Source organism: Temnothorax longispinosus, chromosome 2, assembly GCF_030848805.1.
Source record: "Temnothorax longispinosus isolate EJ_2023e chromosome 2, Tlon_JGU_v1, whole genome shotgun sequence".
Lineage (NCBI taxonomy): Eukaryota > Metazoa > Arthropoda > Insecta > Hymenoptera > Formicidae > Temnothorax > Temnothorax longispinosus.
This window is the reverse complement of record NC_092359.1, coordinates 6,118,247-6,139,334: the sequence shown is the minus strand read 5'-3', so window position 1 is coordinate 6,139,334 and position 21,088 is coordinate 6,118,247. Positions and strand designations below refer to the sequence as shown.

At 37.9% G+C, this 21,088-nt stretch overlaps 1 protein-coding gene across 6 annotated transcripts in view; it reads right to left on the bottom strand.

Moving 5' to 3' along the window:
• Rbp6 (RNA-binding protein 6) overlaps nt 1-21,088 on the bottom strand; it is a 598,266-nt gene that overhangs the window by 479,399 nt on the left and 97,779 nt on the right. Inside the window, exon 1 of one of the 6 annotated variants that reach the window (XM_071769999.1) lies at nt 13,739-13,817. The exons of the other annotated variants lie outside the window; for them this stretch is intronic. The gene's annotated coding sequence lies outside the window, so the exon portion shown is untranslated. Of the gene's footprint in view, nt 1-13,738; nt 13,818-21,088 lie in introns of those variants that run through there. 6 annotated transcript variants of the gene reach the window in all.

Here is a 21,088-nt window from a genome sequence, read left to right as displayed (position 1 = left end):
ATTGATTATCATTAATCATCTTGCTGCTTTCAAGATTATGTTTGGAAATCACCCAGACTATCTAATATGAGATTAAAGAAACGAACCGCAATGCAGTAGCTATTTCATTAGTTTCAAGCGCGAAGCATCGAGCAAACGGCGATGCCTCGATATTTCACGTCGAGGAAACGACTTCTCTCTTTCTCCCGACCGATTCGCGAGAACGATCTTCGAATAGAAAGAAAAAGAAGAGAGAGAAGAAGAGAAAGGAAAAAATGACGTTTACGATCGAGAAGCTACCGTTACCCGATCGACATTGCTCGCGGGACAGAGGAAATTGGTTGGTCGAGTTCGGTCAGGAAATTAAGAGAGTCACGTGCTCATAATTATAAGCATTCCGTGAGAAGAGTCCCTTGTTCAAGAGCGTTCGTCTTTTTCGAATGTACTGACAGCACAATATTACAGACAGGAAATTATAGTTACTTGATTGTCGCCGCACATCGGGCTTTACTCCAAGTCCGCGAGTCTTACTTTTAGTTGCACCATAGAATAAAGCGAAAACAATTATTTAAACAATTTTAAGATCGATATATGTATGTACATCTTTCTACAATAATTTTCAAGTAAGATCTTTCTTTAAATGAGAACTTTGATTGTTTAAAGATTGACAGAAGGGAAGTATACATTGAGACCATGCACGTCGAAACATTTTTAGAAATAAATGCTGGAATAATAAGAAAAAAGAGAAAAATTACAAACTGTTTTTAAAAGTCGTATTTACAAATCAAATTTACAGTTTATTTCCTATTGACACAGTTCATAATAAAATCTTTTCAATTTTTACGTAAAAATCTATGCTTGGTTGTGCACAGTTTTATTATTATTCTTAAACGGTTTTAACTGACAAATCGGATTATGCATATATGATACATATACATATAGACGTTTCAAAAAAATTTTTATAAAAATCAATTCCCAGATATGGAAGTCGTTTCATTATAAAAAACATTTTCTGATGGCTATCTGATTTGAACCAATGTGATCTATGTCAGCAAATTATTCGGTGAAACGAATGTGGCGAAAGGAACGCATTGCGTCAAAGACGATTAGAGAGTAAGATAAAGGGAAAAGGGTGAAAGGGCAGGTACGGGGAAGATAAAATTGCAAAAGTCGTACTGGTGAATAGTAATAATTGTTATCTCGCCTGACGAGAACGTGAGACGAATGTTGGAATGCATGCCCGTGAAACCGCAAAGGCTAATTCAGAGCGAAAGGGCAAGCCCTTCTCTTAACGGCCGTCCCTTCGTCCCTTCGGCTTCGCCGCTTCACCGCGCTGAATGCCCTCTCATTAGCGCCTCTATTAAGATTTGATTAGTCTTAGACACCGTGAAACGCGCGCATCCCTCCATTCACGAAATAACATCCTTCGCTCAGGCAGACATTCGCGCGCGGATATTACCCATTCGTGCATTTTGCCCTTTCTGAGCTGAGATATATCGCGCGGCATTATAGAGACCATTATGCGCCATATACGCATAACTTATTCTCGATATAGTCTTGTTATGTAAACTTATTTTAATTACTTATTGGTCACAAGCTTATATAATAATTAATCGGTCATTTCGGGAAACTAAAAGCTTCATTTAAAAAATAAAATTATCCGTTAATATTTTTATTTCAAAAAATAGAATTTAAAAATGCGCCTTTAAAAATAAAATACGTTTCTGAAAACGCAATTTTTTTAATAGAAATTTTTATAAAGTATTTCTTGCGTTCTAATATAATATTTCAAACCAATACGTTATTTATCAAACTTTTTCAGTATAAAATATTTTAATACATGTACACAGTATTGTATATTTCTGGTATTTTCTTGTAGATTATAACAATGTATCTCATAAGACTTAAAAAAAGAAGAAATAGATGTGTCAAAAATAAATTTGAAACGCAGTCGTGAAATGGAGAATTAAATATCTAGGATACTCGAGCCTCGGCACAGCACTCGCGATATATATCCCGTTCTAGCGAAGAAACGTTAAGTAAATATATGTGGAACGACATGGCAGCGTAGCGGATCAACCGAAGCGATGTTTTACCGCTTAGGGAAATTTCCGCGCCGTTTCCCCGGTCGTGAACCTTTTGAAGTCTTTTATATGCGTCTCAAACGCGCGATCAGGAATAGAAAGAGCGAATCTTCCCTCTTTTTACGATACGGTGTCGAGTGCAACGGATCACCGGTGGCTGCAGGACACACGCTTAAAACACAGGCACCTAAGCATCGTTCTTACGATTCCGAATAATAAAATAGCGAATTCAAGTACAACGTCTTGTGTTTGATCTCTTAACTTGAATACTATATTCTTGAAATCTAGCTGCTCTTTGAAATTTTTATACAAGTAGCGATGCAACTCTTTAGAAGTAAGTCACAATAATAAAATTAATGTTAAGAACAAAACATAATGAAAAATATTTCGTTCTTAATATTATTACATTTTCATCATTTTTTGTTTATCTATTAAAAATTTTTAAAAGATAATTTTACATTCTTTAATAATTTTGAATTGTATATTGAGAAGGTAGATTGATCGATAATCCGGTGGCACACAAAGGTTTCAAATCATCGTCGTTGAGTTTCGAGTTTCGAGTTTATCGGAGTCGTAATGCGTTGGATAGCCGGACAATGGCGTTTATTGTACCGAAACAACAATCGGACGCAATAGTGAGTAGCAATTCGAACGGGAGATAGGATCGGCCATCGTTCCCGCGATTTGCCGCTGGGCTCGAAACGATTCTGCCATACGGCGTTTATGGCAACTCTTTTTTGTCCATGATATTTCGAAGGATAACCGTCGCTCAGCGGAAGTTAAAAGATTTGAATGACCGGACAAAAAGAAATCGGCTAACAATAAGTCATTCGCCCACTTTACAAATGTTGTTTTCTTACATCGCTTTATATTTATAATAATAGAATATACTCATAAACGATGTTTTGCGTGAAAAATCAAATGCAATCAATTTTCAAGGACTGCAGTTTATTGTGTTAATTGGTTCTTCGAAACTTTTAAGATTAGATATCTAAAATTCAAGTTGAAATGATAATAATTGTTAACATTTATATAAATCCATTTTTTTTAATTGCTCAGAAAATTTTAATCATATTATCCCAATTGTGCAAAGAAATAAATCTAAATACATTGAAAAATATTAAAATTCGATATCAGAATCTCCTAGAAAACTAATTAATATTTAGTTAAACTACTTTAATTATAATTTATAACTTTTTAAAAAGTAACATTAATTTTTGTTAAAGGATTATTTCTCTTTTATTTTTAACTTTCGGTTTTTCATTCAAGTAAAACGTTAGAATAAAAAAATAAAACTATGATATATTAATATTTTACTATAAGTAATATAATTGTTTGATTGTTTCTGAAAACAAGTATCAAAAATTTACATCTGTATATTATATCTGAAAACAAAGTTATATGTAAACGGTATCAGGAAAAACGGAGAAGAACACAAGAGAGAAAGAGATCAAAAATCGCGAAAGAAACGACGAAAAAAAAAGAGAACAGCAGAGCCTGAGTAACGCGCGTCCGAGATTCCAGTCACGGAACGGAATATCCCACAATGCATCGAGATCGCTTCGTTGCACCGGATGCAGCAGCGGGACCGATTGCGCCCCCGTCCCCTCGCTCCTGAAGCGCCCCCCGACCCCCTGTCCTTCCCCACTCTCTGCCTTCATGTCGTTCTCGCTCATCGGTTCTATACATCGTCGTTGGTGGGTGCAGTCGTCTTCCTGATTTATACACTGCCTCTAGCTACAGCCGACTGGACAGAGAAAAAGAGAAGGGGGATATGCAACACGAACATATACCGAGAAAGATGAGGCAACCGGATATGGATTAAGGACTAAATATGCATTTAATGACTTATATCATTTATATAATTATTATAGAAATGGAAAAATATATTATAAAATTTTAATCTTATTCAAGAAATGTATTTTTTAAACGCATATTTTTACACGAACGCGCAGCAAACATTTGTCGTGACACCTCTTTCCGCTGCGATCATGTTAGCATTATAACCAAACTAGCAGAGGGATTTCATGGTCAAACCAAGACAAAGAACAAGAGACGCGTTTCTACTTTGCCCCGTCTCTTGGTCCTTCCCTGTCGTTCCACCCCCTGTCGTTTTGCCGCCTCTTCACTCCTCTTAGCGTAGTGGCAAAGGGGGAAAACCACGATGGACCTGTTGCGGGGAGCACGTCGTAACTCTTGCGGCGAATGTCCATACACACACACACACACACACACACACACACATACACGCATTTCAATGTAAAATCGATCACCTAATACTCGGATACAGTAATAGACAAGAAGAGGAAGAGGGGGAGAGGGGAGAGAGAGAAAGTAGAAAGGTAACGAGAAGTTATTGTATTCTGGGAAAATCTTTCTAACAACAAGAACAATACATGTTCACAGAAGTAAATAAAGAATAGGTAAAAGTTGGACATATGTCATGTGAACCAAATTAAACAGAATATAATATATATAAATAGAACATTATAATTGTTGATCAGTTCCGAATAATTTATCAATGACAGACGATCGTTTATAATTTATGTATTTGAAACAAGTATGACAAATATCTAAAAATAGAAACGTATGACTATAAGAGACTGCGTATATGTGTACACTACTGTGAATTATTGATTTAGAATTGTTCTCAAGAAACTATACTGTGTGAAAGTTCATCGAGACAAGACATTATAAAGAGCAGGAAAATGCGTGTATAAAACATATATTTATATGTGGCGGCATGGTAGTTAGGAGTTGTTAATCCATTTGCATTACCTCGAACCAGGCCGGAGAGAACTAGTGATTATTTAATGAAGAAGACAGAGAGAAAGGGAAACGAAGAGCAGAGAGAGAAAGATAGGAGATGAGGAGGATAATTCAACAGCAGGAAGGAACGCGTGGCTTAGGTGTGTGTTCGTACTTTAGGTACAGGCGGTCGGAGGACTCCGAAGACAAAGGGACATGCGAGCCCCGAATAACAGTACCGGCAGTTAGCGTTGATAATTACGCCGGTACATTCCCCGGGAGCCGACGGAATAGTCATGGAATAGTGAATTCGCAGGAAGGGAGTGGTCGAGGATGAGGATCGGGCGACCAAGCGAGGGACCAGTGTGGAGCACCTTCGATCAGCCGAATAAATTTCGCGCAATCGCGGAGACAGTGAACCCGGGAGACCCGTGGTGTGCAGCAGAGACTCAAAATCAATTTATACTTACGCAAGAATAGTTTGATATCCATATCGAATTCTTTTATACCAGCAGACTTTATACGACGCAGAGACAATCGTCTCGGAAGGCATAATTAATTCAATTGAAATAAATAGTAGTAAAAACAGAAATATTATCGCCTTCCCAACAAAGACATATCGGATATCTCTTTGAAAAGAGAAATCAAGTCAAAGCTTCGGAGTCAAGAGTTTCGATAAATAATAAGTTTTATAAAAAAAAAAAGAAACAAAGAGAAGGAAGGAGGGGAAGGTGATAAAAAGAGAGCAACGTTAGTTTGATCGCGTTGAAGTATCGGTGAAGCGAAAAACCGGATTTCCGGCGACATTAAACGGTGTCTCGGTACGGCGGTTAGCGGCACCTCGATCCAGGTAACTTCTTACCCAGGTGCGAGACCGCCAGACGCATTTACCAGGCATTTCGTTTCGCTTCGTTCCCCTCCCACGCGATTCTTTCTTACCGCCATCCGCGTCTTCGAGAGCGTATCGCGAGTTCCCATCATCACCACCGCGGCCTCCTTTTTTGCCCGCCTCTCCGTGATGATCGGTTACCAACGAAATATCGTGGCTCACGATAACATCCGGATCGAAGAATGGAATTTCGACGAGTCATCTAATGATAATGTACGCACCACTTCGATGCAATTTGTCATCTCTGAGGTTTTTCTTTAAAAAACATAATATTTGCGCAATTCAAGCTGAATTTTATCTCGACAGAAGAACTAAAGCAGACTAAAGTAGAACATTTTAAAATATTGTGAAAAACATATACAGTATTAAAAAGAAATTAATAAACTAAGATAGTTTTTCTCATATAGCAAATTTTATTTAAAAAATATTCCCAGGTTTCCCAAGAGTAATTTTTTAAATTATTTATTATTATTTTTAATTATTATAAGTTGATGCGCTAATTGCAGTTATTTTCGTATTGCGGATAAATAAATTATAGATTCTACTTGTTACATGCATATTAAACACATCAATTAACTGTTTACGTATAATTGCAATGAAGCAATTATTTTATATTCCACACTTCTTTCAAATATTACATACGAGTTGAATTTTAGTAACAGGATTCTCTCGCGCAGTTCGAAACCATGCACTTATTAATCGCCCGTACATTAATCGCTTATATAAATACGCGGTAGCGAGCCTCATTTTCGAGGGAAATATCTTCATATCTCTGAATATTCGCATAACGATCGAGGCGAGCTGGTGCCGAGCCCCACTACAAGCTTGCAGAGCCACGCACAGGATGTCGCCCCATTAAACAGTTCCGGGGATGAGATCAAGAAGTCATTAGCGATTAACAGTGAGTCGTATAATGACATCGTAATTGTGCATGGCGGTCGACGATTACGTTCGTTTAACGCCTGCGTTGAAACCCACGCGACAGTACGTTTATTTATTTATGCCGCAAAACGTATTGTGAAACAAAACTGCTAATTATCTCACACAGCGAATCCAGAAATAATTGCAGAAGAAGACAGAAGGAGATATGTCACGGTTATAATATTAGGAAAATTACTTCCGCAATCAATAGTCGGATCTGTGAAGCACATTATATTTGTTTAAACAACGTAATCTAATTTGATACATGACTTTAATCATTACGAATCCACTCGAAGATATGGGGACTCTTAGATCAAATAAAATCAACAATTATGTTAACAACCATATCGCGCGCAACTTACATATCTCCCCGCTTTGTCGGAGACCGCTTATAATAGTTCGCGTCGGCATAAGCGAGATCGATGTTGCTGAAGTCGATTCGCGACGATAACTCACTTTTACAAAGTTTGCGCATAGTTCGCCGCGGTATAAAGCCACCCAATTGGCATTTACTGTCCCACTTACGTTCGTATGCGAATCGAGCGGCCGCATATATTCTTGCAACGTGTTCCCTGCAACAGTCGCGGCGTTATGTATCGACGACCAACACGACGACCGTGCAGCGACCATGTGCACTGCAGTTGTCGTCCTAGGAAACGCCAATTACACACCGTAAAACTGCGCGACGCTTTAACCGCACCGCAACAGGCGAAAGTTAAGACCGTTCTGTGATTAAGTCGCGAGGACGTGCACCTGCAGAACATCCTCCGTCTTCTTTTGTATTTCACTTCTTTAGCTTTTCCCTTGTAGGGCGATCGTATCTTTTGCGCGATTAAACCGATAAAGCAAGGATATTTGCATTTATCTTTCATTGTAAAAATCATCCTGCTTATAAAATCATCTTGTCATCAATCATTCGTTGAGCGTACTTTTATAGCATATATTTATATATATATATAGAAGCATGATATAGAACTGAAGGACTGATATGATTACACAGATAACCAACTCAGCTAATTTCAACATTATTACTAAATCTACTTAAGAAATCGCATGCAACATTTATTCGTCTGTGTGCAGTAACGTTCGTATATGTTAATAATTAAGTAATTTAGCACGTGACTGCTCAATTTTTCTGCGATTATTCGGATAGAAAAAAAATACGTGGCATCATCGTGCATCGCCTTTCTTCACGTTCGCGCATTTAAGAGGAAGGAAAACCGACCGGGATCTGCGCCGCCGAGTTTCATTATGTAATCGGTGAGGATGTAGGGTAAATGTGCATTTGAGTCAATTGGCGGAGCCGCGAGCGCGCCTAGTTACGGCTCGGCGGGCCCGTATATGTGTGTGCGTGCGTGCGTGCGCGTACGTGTGTATGTACGTGCGTGCGTATGTGCATGGGTGTGCAACGCTCGCGGACGTATATGTGTCCAAGCTCTGCGTCACAGCCAGGCGCACCACGTGCTGCTGCGACCCGCGATCCATCCGTTGCGCAACCTTGGCCACAAGGCTGCCGCCGCCGCCGCTGGCTAGAACGAGTGACGTGCGCGCGTGCACGCGATCTGATGACGCGTGTGCGTACAAGTTTTGCTGCAGCATCCACAGAGCGCTTGGTATAAGATACGAGTGGCATCGAACGAGCGCGTTCTCTCTCGTAACGATTCCGCCCGGATATTCGCTTCAGCGGAGATTCCGCCTAAAAAGACTGTCTTCATTCAATGAATTTTATAATTGCTCTCCCTGTCCCACTTAATGTCCCGATAAAGCAAACCCTATTTATTACTGACGGGAAAATAAGGTCTATTATCCGTTTGCGCTTGATAAAGCCTGATTTAATTGGAGCCTCTGAATAATCTTCAGAATTTTTTATTCAAGGTAGACAAGTAGTTATTGAACGTCTCTGATCACTTGGCGTTAATAGTGCCATTAACAGCGATCAATAACACAGTAATTTAATGAATTCAACGCGCGTTTTGCTCTTTCAAAACATGTCTATCTTAAAGAACACAAGCGGGAAAGTATTGGAGGTATAAGAGAAGATCTCAGCTAACACTTTCTCGCACGTCTGAGCGGATTGGATTCTACGTGCGTGATCGGTAAGTGACGAACAATCATCTCACGACGCGCGTACTATGCAACATGAATACGCGCGTACGCATATTACAAATTCGCTGCATCACACAAGATGACTCGTGAGTACTTCATCTCCTCGGGCAAATCAGCAGCGTCATCGTGTCATTTAATAAACGTAAATATCCATCATTTTGCCACCTCGTCCAATCTGATATCTCGATGACGCTCCGAGAAGTAATGCAGAGACTTTCACGAATGCAAATGTAATAGCCACGTGCAACATCGAATATATTATGGACAGAGATGACTTTCGAACATTTGAATTCATCTCGCGTATAATGCCACAAGCTGAGATATAATGCGTGATGGGAATAGTGGCGTAACGCTATCACGAGGAACAATAGTTCAATTAGCATATTAAATAATATCTATATGCACTAATGAAATTGTTAATACGGAATATGGAAATATATATCAATATCAGTTTCATACTTGTATCAGTAATAATAATGTTGATTCTCGCATAAAATCAGTATCCATAATACGCAGATAGGATTAGTATTAATAATAAATAAATTAAAAAAGATCAGCAATGTGAGAAAAATAGGAAAAAAAGAGCGTTACAAGATGATATGCAAGTATATATCATACCAATTCCGTCCCTAAAGGGATTCGTATTTTCTAGCGAAATGACAGTATTCAATCGATCTGACGGACTGTGCAATCAATTGTTTATTGCTTCGTTGTCAGTCGGGTGTTACGCCACTGGCACGTATGGCAGATGGTGATGCGATGAGTCGTGCGATGACAAATAGCGAAAAGCATGGCACTTTGTTTTATCCCATGCTAGTTTGACATTCGTCATTACAAATTGTACGGTTGATAAAACAATGTGTATAGTAAGTAACGGCAGTCACAACGGGTCAAGAACAACCTTGTCACCGCCGCGCCGCGCCGTGTTCGCGCCCACGCAATATTACATTCACGTGTGTCCCAGAACGATAGTCGAAATGGACACAAATTGGGCGGCGCTCGTGGGAAAGCATAGCAAGGTGCAACGATGTCCCAAGGGGGAATAACTCGGAATTTGGATTAGTGATAGTTTGCATTGGACAATTGCATCGATCAGCGCTACGTGGGTTCGTGAATAATTACACACAAATTTACCAGATACACGTATCATTTGGAGAAACTAGATATATTATAATTTCGTTTCATAATTGACAACCTTCGTTAAGGTACGTTGTAAATACACGTTATAATGTTTTTTTTAACAAGAATAAAATAAAATATTTAAGAGGTAATATAAAATAAACTTTGTTACCAATCAAAATGATAAGCTCGTTGAAATGTGAATATGAAGCAAAAGGAATTACTGGATTAAAATTAAAAAATTAAATAATAACTTATTCTCTATCATTTATAAAATAGAAATGTCAATTATTTGCATAAATGGCATGAGCACCAATGTGTAGGTACTTGTTATCAGTTTATATGCCTTATTTTATTTTAGCAGTAAGTTTAGATATGTTAAATATCCATGTGTAAAGATCTTCATGGCTCAAGAGATTTAAAGATTAAATACGCATTGATGCCGTCACAATTGACATTCCCACTTTATGCTTTAATAATTCCTAAATAAATAACAAAAATGTAATAATCAATTTATTCCTTACTAAAGATCATGAGACTAGTTATTCACAAAGCAAAGTTGTGTGTATATCTTAAAATTATATGAGATCTGATTTCATCCCGAATCACGTTTTAATAACTTTCCCCTACAAAACGCGAATGTCCGAACCGTTTTGCGATATAATAAGTCATTTCACCTTGGCGGGACAACTTGTAATGGCCGTTGACCGATTACCTCTCCATCCCCCCCCCTTCCATCGTCTCGCCGAAAGTTACCTAATCACTTTATCGAGTGACTTCTGCGGAAAGTTTCGGAGAGCCCTCCGGAATATCGACCCTGCTCTCTCTTTCTCTCCACCCTGCGCCCATACTCGCGCATTATTTCATCCACGCTGTCACAACCGGCTGCTTTTCTTCGGAGACCGAATACAAAGGGGACTTGGCTCCTTCTCGAAAGAAGAGGAAACGGCGCTCACCGCACTGGAAATTTAGCGCTTTAACGTCGCTCGTGTGCGTCATTTAATGTCCGCTGATCTCACAATGGCGAACTCGATTAAAAAAAAAAAAAAGAGAAAGAAGTGAAAGAGGAATTAATCCTACAGATGCAACTGGCATGAACTCTCATTAGAATAATAAGCACGAAGAGTAATCTCGCTAATTTACCATTAATAGTGTCTAAAATAAAAATTCTATTTAGGTCACGTTTGAGATATAAAAATGTGATTTGTTGACGCTAGCAAGGATGTTAAAAATCGAATTGAATGTAATTGAGAGTGTTATGTATACATGTATACATAACAAGGCATATATATGTATACAACAAAGGTCTTTAATTAAAATTTTTAATTAAAACTTTCCGTTAATACATGGTTTTCGAAAAATTGCCGCTTTAAAGTTTTCAATTGTTTCAACTACTATTATTTAAAACAATTTATGTGCTAAAAAAATATTTGAGGAAGATATAGCAAAATGAAATTTACGTAAAAATTTGTTTAATAACAGCTATGTAATTTCTGTTTCTCTTTTCTCCCTAATCACATAAATAAACTGCTCTTGTTATACACCAATCCATAATAATTTACCGGCTGCTGATTTGGCAACAATTTATTTAATCGAAAAGATTTAAAGGAAAAAGGTTTAATCGTTTCGCCGATTTAAGCATATTCGTCGGGTACAATTAAACTTTCTTTGCGTTTATTTCGTACAACGGAGCGAAAGAAACTTCGAAAAAGTTGGGAATTACTTCCCGAAAACTGATAACAAACGCGCTTCCCGACGAGGGGATTGGAGGGAAAACTCGGTCAAGGAACAAAGCAATGGTAACGGTTAATGTCAATGAGAGGAAACGAAAGCAGAAGGGTTGCTATTCGACTTGGCAAGAGGGAATAGCCGAACACGCACAGACAGCATTAAAGCACGCTTCATTTGAATCTGGCATGGCCGGGCACCTCGTAAAAAGCAAACTTCACAGAAATCGCTAAATCCCCTCCCGTCTTTTACCCCATTCTCCGCACATCAAACACACGAAGGAATTAATTCGAACGCACCAAGATGGAGTGAAGAAACGTGTCACTGCACTATTACGTAGATAACAATGGCAATCTCTTATTAAGTCTTAGTTATATTTATAATACCTGGGTTACTAATCTCTGATTTTACTAAGTTGAACTGCATTGGTAATCTCCAAGTTCATATTCCGTAAGTTTAGTAGCAAGTTAGGACTACACTAGCGGTCCTTGAATAAGTAGTCTCTAAGTTTAGTCTCCTAGTCTCTAGTTTCACTAAGTTGAAATTACGCTAATAGCGCTAGTTGAAATCACTTGGTTAATTCTAACGTTTGACGGTATCGTTATTTAGCGCAGTATCACTTTTGCTATTATCATTGTTATTCTTATGTTACAGCAGCATTATTCGATACATTTACATATATATCGTAATACACCGCGATACTGTTACATCGTCAAATTTAGCGATAACAATAATTCATCGTATATCGCCGCTATTTTCTGCAGTTATGCGGATTCCGCATTCAATGATGAGCTATTTCTATAGAAACTAGAGATCGGCCGCTCGTTAGCGTCGATCGACCGCGACACACTCGCGTTTCGATACGTGTGCGCTGTTTCAACGACGGCAAACCGAAATTCCGCCATAACCGAAATTCCCCATCGGCCGACCGGTAGCGGCTGCTAGCGACGTACTTTATTGGCCGTCATATCTGTCGCTGGCAGGGACAGGCTTTCGAACGATTAATTATAAACAACCAGCCGCAACAATGGCTCTGCGTAATTAAAGCGACCGGTTTCGCTTCCTTTTCCCCTCTGACTTCCAGCCCCAAAACACGTTTATCCGCCCTTATGACTTCGGCAATATCAAAGCGGGGCTCTCCATCGTTTCGTCCGGTGAATATATATCTCAGAATCAATCTTTCCTTGCTAAATTAATTATCTCATTTAACTGAAATGGAATTAATATCGAATTTTCCAAAATTTTACCAACAGTACAAATACATAATTAATGTCAGATTTCTGCACTGAGAAAAAAACATTGTTAATCCCAAGAAATATTTAGTCCGATACGTTCAACTAAACATTTTAGTTAGTCAACTAAACATTAGTTGTTTCAACAATTTATTTAGTTTCTTTAATCAGAATTAATTAATTCAACTAATGTTTAGTTAACTAACTAAAATGTTTAGTTGAACGTATCGGACTAAATATTTCTTGGGATTAACAAATTTTTTGTCTCAGTGTGAAGATATTAGATAAATGAGAAAGAAAAGATGGTATTACTAAAAATAATCTGTTAAAATGCTATTTTAGAAATAGTCTTATAACAATCCACTTCTATATTATTTAAAAAGCCGGTCTACTTTGTTATAAAAATTCAAGATTTAAGAATAAATGATGATACATATTGTAGCGATCGTTACGTGTCTGCATATATTCTTCGCATAAAAATCCAATTGTCCAGAAGATGTAAAATTTACTGGAATTTATTTTCAAAATAGATTTTCTCGGAAAATATACGTACATGTTTGCCGTGGCACATTTAGTCGCATGCGCCAAAACGCGGCACGGCAAATTGTTATTTCGAACTCATTCCAAGTTAAACGCACGAGCAAATGTAATCTTTTCTCATCATTATCCAGCCGCGAAATAATTAACGTGGAATCAAATAATTAATTCCAGGAAAACCCAAAGGGAAGCGCGAGAAGCGAGGGATATACCCGGCAAGTATAACGCGGCGCGATAACGATTAGCGCGATTTTCAGAGCAGATAGCTCAGCTCCCCCCTCGTTTCGCCGAGAATTTACGGTCTTCGTCGCCGTAAGAAAGTATATGTCGGCTTGTGTGTATGTATAATAGCGCGCTGATTTGTATCGAGCAGATACAAAAGCGGGTGTACTCACTTAAGCCACGATGACGACTAACATATGCGAGCACACTTTCTGTTCGCTCGCTCGCATCGAGACGCAGACGTCTGCTTACCTAAAACAGAAATAACGGATGCTCGTTACTTTCCCATCGATCATTAGTGTCGTTGACGTTAATAAAGAGCACGAGAGACGTGGCATGAAGTGACGAGGGTTCGTTACTAAAACTGGAGACTTTGATTTTAATGACTTTAGAGGATGTTCTCTCTCTCTCTCTCTCTCTCTCTCTCTCTCTTTCCCTCTTTCCGCGACAAAGAGTCCCCAAAATAGAATTAATTTACAAGTAAGTGATATTGACGGATACTTCGTATGCTTCATTTTATAAAAATAATAGGAAATAACAATAGCAGAGCCGAATAGCCATGGCCGAAAAGAACAAAATTGAAAATTTACGTAAACCAAAACATAGTGTAACATAGCGTTTTGATTCGACAAAAGTTGCAATATGTAACTGATTGCCTCTCTCTTTAAAAGCAATTTTGTTTTTATTAATTTTAAAACATTTTATCACTTGTGTTAGAATAAAAGTATACTTTATATGTATAATGTACCATTTTAATGTAAAATTTCATTTCTGACATTTATCGACAGGTATATTAACATAGACATCATATGCTATATATTAATATACACAACATTAATATATTAATATTGACGTAACTTTACTCTATATTGCAGTCCCAAATATTTCATAAGCGTTAAAAATTCCTGTGGTTACGTAACATATTTTCTTGTCCATTTATAACTAAATTGACTGTCCGTTGAGAAAATGTTGGAGTCGCGTCGTAACTCGTTAAGTAAGTTTCTTCATTAGCCTAACGTGTGACTAATTTTTACATGCGCGTGGTCGCTATAATTGCATTACACGATACAACATGCTAAGCGCGCGCACCACCGACTTTTAGCTTAAACTTTAATAGGACAGCTTTACAGTCGTACCGGAACAGTTGTTTTCTCGCTAAATTGTTCCTCTCTCTTGATTATGAAGCAGAATGTTATAAATTAACGCGTAAGAAACTACGTGCTTGCGAGCTGTGTGCCAAAATCCAAAAAGAAGAGACAGGATCAGCAATTTAATCGGTGAATGCGAAATTATAAATAAGAAGCCATTTTTTTAAATTCGATTCCCGATTAATTATTTTGTCGCTTGACATCTGCTTTGAAAAAAAATGGGAAAAATCACAAAAAAAATTATCTCGACAGACCGAATCTTCCGCTAAATAATGCGATTATACGGTTCTATCGTCAGTTTAAACACGCGCAGAGTACTGTAGGTGAACATATATGTAAATAAGACGACCTCGCGCGATCAGGTACATCGCGTAACAATCTTAACCCTCGCATGTCACATATGCAACCTGCATACACGCGCGCGCGGATACGCATACACACACACACACACACTCGTGCACGTGTTCACACAGCACGGGCGATCTGACAAATTGCAACGTCATTACTGCCAATTTGTTTACACGCTGCCGGATAGCCGGTAACATGAAGCTGCCACCCTGTACGGGTCTCCACGAGAACTTCATGTATTTATCAGGTGTGTAAGTCAGGCACGTGCGGTGCCGAGGACGATCGAAAGACTCTTTAATGACACCAATGCGTTACAACCTCATTCGCAATGTTAAACTTTATGCTGGTTTTACCTAAGTCAACATGCATATTACCGTAATTCTTCTTTTTTCAATCGACCGAGATGAATATCTGTCAAATAAACTAACATATGTACATTACGATCTCATTTGTAATATTGAAGTTTACGTTTGTAATGCTAATGTTTTATCTCGTTCCTCGTTACTTTTTCGTAAGGCGATGTCATGAAAGATATTAAAATATTAAAATAAGCGAACTTTTATTTCTGATATAGGAAGTATGTCGCATGTCATTTTTCTCACAAAACGACGTATACTTAATTTTATTTTTAAGAAAACGCAAATATACTTTGCAAATATATAAAGAATTATCCTAAAGGATTTTATCTTGTTTTCTTATATTTTCTCGACTCGATATCCTTTTCGTAGGACGAAGGATCTACTTCTATCTGTGAATACCGGGTCTTAGTGGTAGCTATTCTGGAAGACTTATCGTTAAACGTAGAAACTGGAATGAGGGTTAGATATACCCGATTCCACGTGCAAAGATATGAATGTGTGTCTATGTGTGTATGTGTGTGTGTGTGTGTGTGTGTGTACGCGCGTGCGAATACATTTTGCACACTAACGAGCGGATTTCGCCGAGTGTAAAAGGGAATTACGTAGAGCTGAAGTTTTCCATCTGGAATCGTTAACCATGCCACCGAGAGGGTGGACGTTGATCACTTTATAATTGAATGAGGAGGAAAGAGAGACGACGGTGGCTTTGGCGGATATTCTCTTTCTCTCGCGTCTCTGAAATTTCGGTTCGACCGTTTTTCATCCTTTACTTGCACGGCTCCAAGAACAATATTGGACGTGCCAAATGTTCCATGTTCACAAAAAGTACATATCAACGATCAACGATAAATTTATACAATAAATACAAATCGAATGTATATAAAATCCTTATTTTAACATCCTTCACTGTTCAGCTTTTCAATGGTTAACTTACTAATTGCCAGTAACCGGAACTCAAATGTATACGCATTAACGATTATAGATGACGGACACTTAATATTTTAATTATTAATTATTAAAATAACCGGAGTGCCTCTCTCATCTTCATGATTTTCAAGTTCAACGTAAAGAAGAAAGTACGTCACGTCTTTTAATAATGCAGTATGAAACTGATATGGAAGCGAGCGATATAGCCGATGCGCTGTTAAGCGATAAAGGAAGAAGCGATGGGACGGAGAAGAAGTGGAAGGAGGAAGAGCGTCGCGACTTAGCATCTTCCCGACTAACAAACTGCAAATACCCGGACTGCGGCTGCAGGATGACGTTAATTAATATTGCCAACGGTACAGAGTGTCGACGGAGGAATGAAGAAGTCCGCCTGGGTCCGTGCACGGAGCGGCAAGGGGGGAAGGGGTAGAACTGTAAGGAGACAGTGCAGTGGTGAGTTATACGAGGGCAGCGCGAGGGAGGTGGAGGAAGGTGCTCTGAGTTTTTATCATCTCTTCCTCCCGACTCGATTCAGTTAAACTTTGAAATAACCCCTTAATGAGTCCGCCGTGCCGAGTAGACCGGATGCCGACAAGGCTCTCGGATTTTTCTCTCTTTTACCCTCCCGCTCTCCTTCTCTATGTCCCTCATCTCTCCGTCGCTCTATATCCGCTTCTTTTCATTTTCCCATTGCGTTCCTACGCCTCTTTTCATTTTTCCGGTATGAGTCTCAACCCTTCTCTTCCCTCGTCCGCAGCTTGACCGACGTTACGATCTTGATTATTGTAAGACTCGCGTCGCTCTGTGACTTTGCTTTAAGCATATCGCATGGTTGATTCTTTCGGCAAGAAGAGAAAACGGGGAACTCTTGGAAGTTTCTTCCGCTACTTCCAGTTTATCTAGTCTTGAAGCAATTAAAAACTTTCAGGTTGAAAAAATTCAATTTACGACGCGCGACTAATGAGAATTGATACACGATTTAAGACTTATTGAGCAAATTTTAATCTTTCTGTAAATTTACATCGATTTGAAATAATATAAACGGTGATCGGTTATTGGAGAATATATATAGCGATACTTTTCTAATGTTATATCAATCGATTGTTATCCGCGTTATCTGCTATTGCTTTGTTTTATATTATTACTCCTCGTGTAAACTTTGAAACCCTCGAGCTTCGCTATGTATCTAACGACAAATGGCAACGAGTTTTGTGGAGTGTACCGTTTTGTCGTTGTGAACTTCCAGGGAGGGGAAAGGTTCCTAACAGAGAGAGAATTCGCGGGGGGTGTGTATTTGTCCAGCAAAAGTGCCGCATTGTTGCGGAGCTGAGCATTGAGCATACGAGTTCGTTCTTAATGGGCTTTCTGTGTCCGACATGCGGTGGACTCGCGTTTGCCACCATAATTCCGTTCCTTTCGCATTCCGGAATTCGTCCGAGAAGAAATTTTACGCATTTTATGGGAGCATCTTATGGCGTAATTGCATGTTTCGTTAAATCTGTATAAAATGTAAAGCTCGACGTATATTCATTTTCACTATTCTTCCAAAAAATAATTTTAAAAGATAAACTGACATTGGCCAAATTTTATTTTAAAACTATACTTGTACTGTTTTTATATTCTGTTTGAATATGTATAGAAATGTATTGTAAAATTTCGACAAATTTATTTTGATGAACATTAAAATGTAAAATTTAATCAAATTTCCGATACATGCTTACACCACATAATAATTTAGTGTAATAAAATTTTATCGTTTATATAATTATAACAATCTTAAATTATCTTCGTATTGTGAAATTATAATCTTGTATATATATAAATAAAATGCTTCTATTTCCATTCGAGAATCCCCTTTTAGCACAGCTTTTAGTACAAAATAATTCATGATTTCGTTTATAACACTCATCGCTTAAACCACATTTCGTATTAATTAAATGAGTTTTGTGAGGTGGTACGATGGTCTCAAATATGAGTCTAGTATAATAGATCGCTAATTTCATTACACAGAAAAAAGAGAGATCAACCATCGATCGCCCTCGCGAATAATGCGTGGAAAACTCGTAAAATAGCAACAAGAGAAAATATCTTTTAAAGAGATAGAAATTGAAACAAATGCCAAAGATTTATTTCATGTGACGTCCAACGTAACATTTTCGAACGCAGCTATATAATAATGCTAATATTCAGCTTTATTATAGCGATAATTATACTTTACCAAATTATAAAGAATGATCATCAAAAGCTGTCAATTTATACTACTTATAACTTTCTCACTTCAATATACCGCAGACATATCTTAATTTAGTCATAGATTAAGTAAACTTTAAATAATTAGATAAGAAAACACTTATTCTTATTTTTGTATAGGTATAATTAATCATAAATCTTTTTGCAATATTAGTTAAAATACTAGCAACATTTTTTTTCATTTTTTACCCGCTATATTTAAAATATAAATAAAAAATAAAATAAGTACAATGTGCGAACAATCTGTACAGAGTAGTAGCAATCCATCTTGCGCATAACGTTAATGCGATATGCGTATAATAGTAATTGCATGTTAATGTATATGCATTCGTTGCGGATTAACAAACTCATAAGAAAGATATTCGCGGTAAGGAATACGACAAGAGAGAAGTTGCGAGATTAAGCATTAAGATCCCCATTTCATGTAACATTAAACATTATATAACGTTTACGAGCATGACGACACGACACCGCGTGTTCTCGACGCTATAACAGTTTTCATACGGCGATTACGGTTTTATTATTATTAACACTGAAATACTAACTCTTTTCGAAACATGAATCATTTTCTGAGAATCAATCTTTTGCAAGTTCCAATGTAAACCATTTTTTCTCTATGAATCAAGCTTGATAATAACCTCACCCATAATTTTCCATTTGCATGCAGACGACAAATGTGTTCTACTTATCAGTCTCGACAATTTTTAAGTCATTGAAGAAGTTGGATCAAATAATGTGTAGCAAAAAATAAATTTCTTTACGTCCTGCGACTAAAGACAATTTTATTCACACAAAAGTAGAAATTATAAGCTTTAATAAATCGAAACGTGAAATTCTCGCAGTGAATAATTTTTCTTTCCTCAATAACGCGATGACAGCAAATATTGCAGGACGAAAGACTAAATCGCGTGCAACTTTCGCGAAAGTCCCATTGACATCCGACAATCGGTCTACGCTTCATGATTTGAATCGATTTGCATACCAAACTACTGACTTCTGATCGTTACTGAAGATAATGAAGCTGGAGGCATAAAAGGCTCGTTAAAACGTCGCTGCCGCAACCGTTGAGATGTCGTTGAATCTCCAGGTGGCCTTCAACCGATTCTCTCCTTCTCAGTCTTTTCCTCTTTGAGATCCTTGTCGACGGCTAGCGAATGTGGAACGACCTTATTGCGCATTAAAACTAACGTCCGCAACATTAACCGGAAGTTTCTCCATCCCCGAACCGGGACGGCGCGGGCGCATCGAATTAGGAGTGCGGTAAGCGAAAATTCCATTTTCGCTAATCTCTTGGAGACGATCGCGACCGCCAACTTTAATCGCTAACATCGTCGTGCTTAATGACGAAGGAACGACAGCTCGGAACGGAAGCTGCCAAAACGCCGAACTGTTATCTTTTCATTGATAATGTCAGAATGATGTAGCAGACCGTTGGCCGTTTAAGTTAATTTTTCCGTTTTAGTTTTTGACAACATTCTCATAAATAAGAATCTATAATCAAGTTACTTTTTAAATAATATTCATAAAGTTCAAAGAAGTACTGCAAAAATAGAGAAATTCTAAAGATTGAATGTAAACTTTACAAAGATAACAAAAATATGTAACCTTAAGATTTTTTAACCTTACACTTTACACCTTACGATTCTTTAAATTTAAAAGCTACTATCAAACTTGCTAGTATCAAATTTTTAAGCTAAAGGACAAGTTCGGAGGAGTTAAATATCTAAGAGTCACAAAAATCCGATGTAATCTTTCTACGAAAATCAGGGTCTTCGCCTAAGACTGCGAAACAGCGCCCGAAATGGTGTCCAGACAACTGCGAAGAGGCGACTTTTACGACCGCTTGAATTTTCTTTCACCCAATGGCATCACGCATCACTATACACAAGGGGGGTTGGCTAAGACTGGTGCAGTACTCTAACCGGAAATTTTAGTCCCCTAATTTAAAAGCGGTTTCCTCGAGAAGGCACTGGCCTGCTGGCTGGCACCGAAGCCGGTGTCACGGTTATGTTTATTTTGCACTTCTCCCGTCTTCTTCCCTCGATCTCCTCTATGCCCATTTCTGGCTATTTCTTTTTTACCTTACTTCCTCCTTTTAAACTCTAGTTTTCTCTTCCTTTCTATCCCTTCTCTGCGGTACGGTTCATTACGGTGGTCGAGTTAAAAAAGAAAGAAAGAAGTCTCTCTGCGGTGTGTGTGTGTGTGTGTATTTCCGCCTCCCCATACTTCTTCCTTCCCTCCATCCGGCATTTACTATATTGGTTCACGAGATTATGTTTCGCGAAATGGTGTTTTATTGATCATAAAATATTAGGATTATTTTCCTCATCGTTACCTATCTATACTCTCTCTCATTGCAATCTTGAATATCATTTTTATTATCATTATTAATATCATTATTATTGTTGTCATTATTAATATAATGTTAAAATTGTTTTTTATTGATTTGGGATATATATTTATCATTTTATTAATACAGTCTCTCAGATTT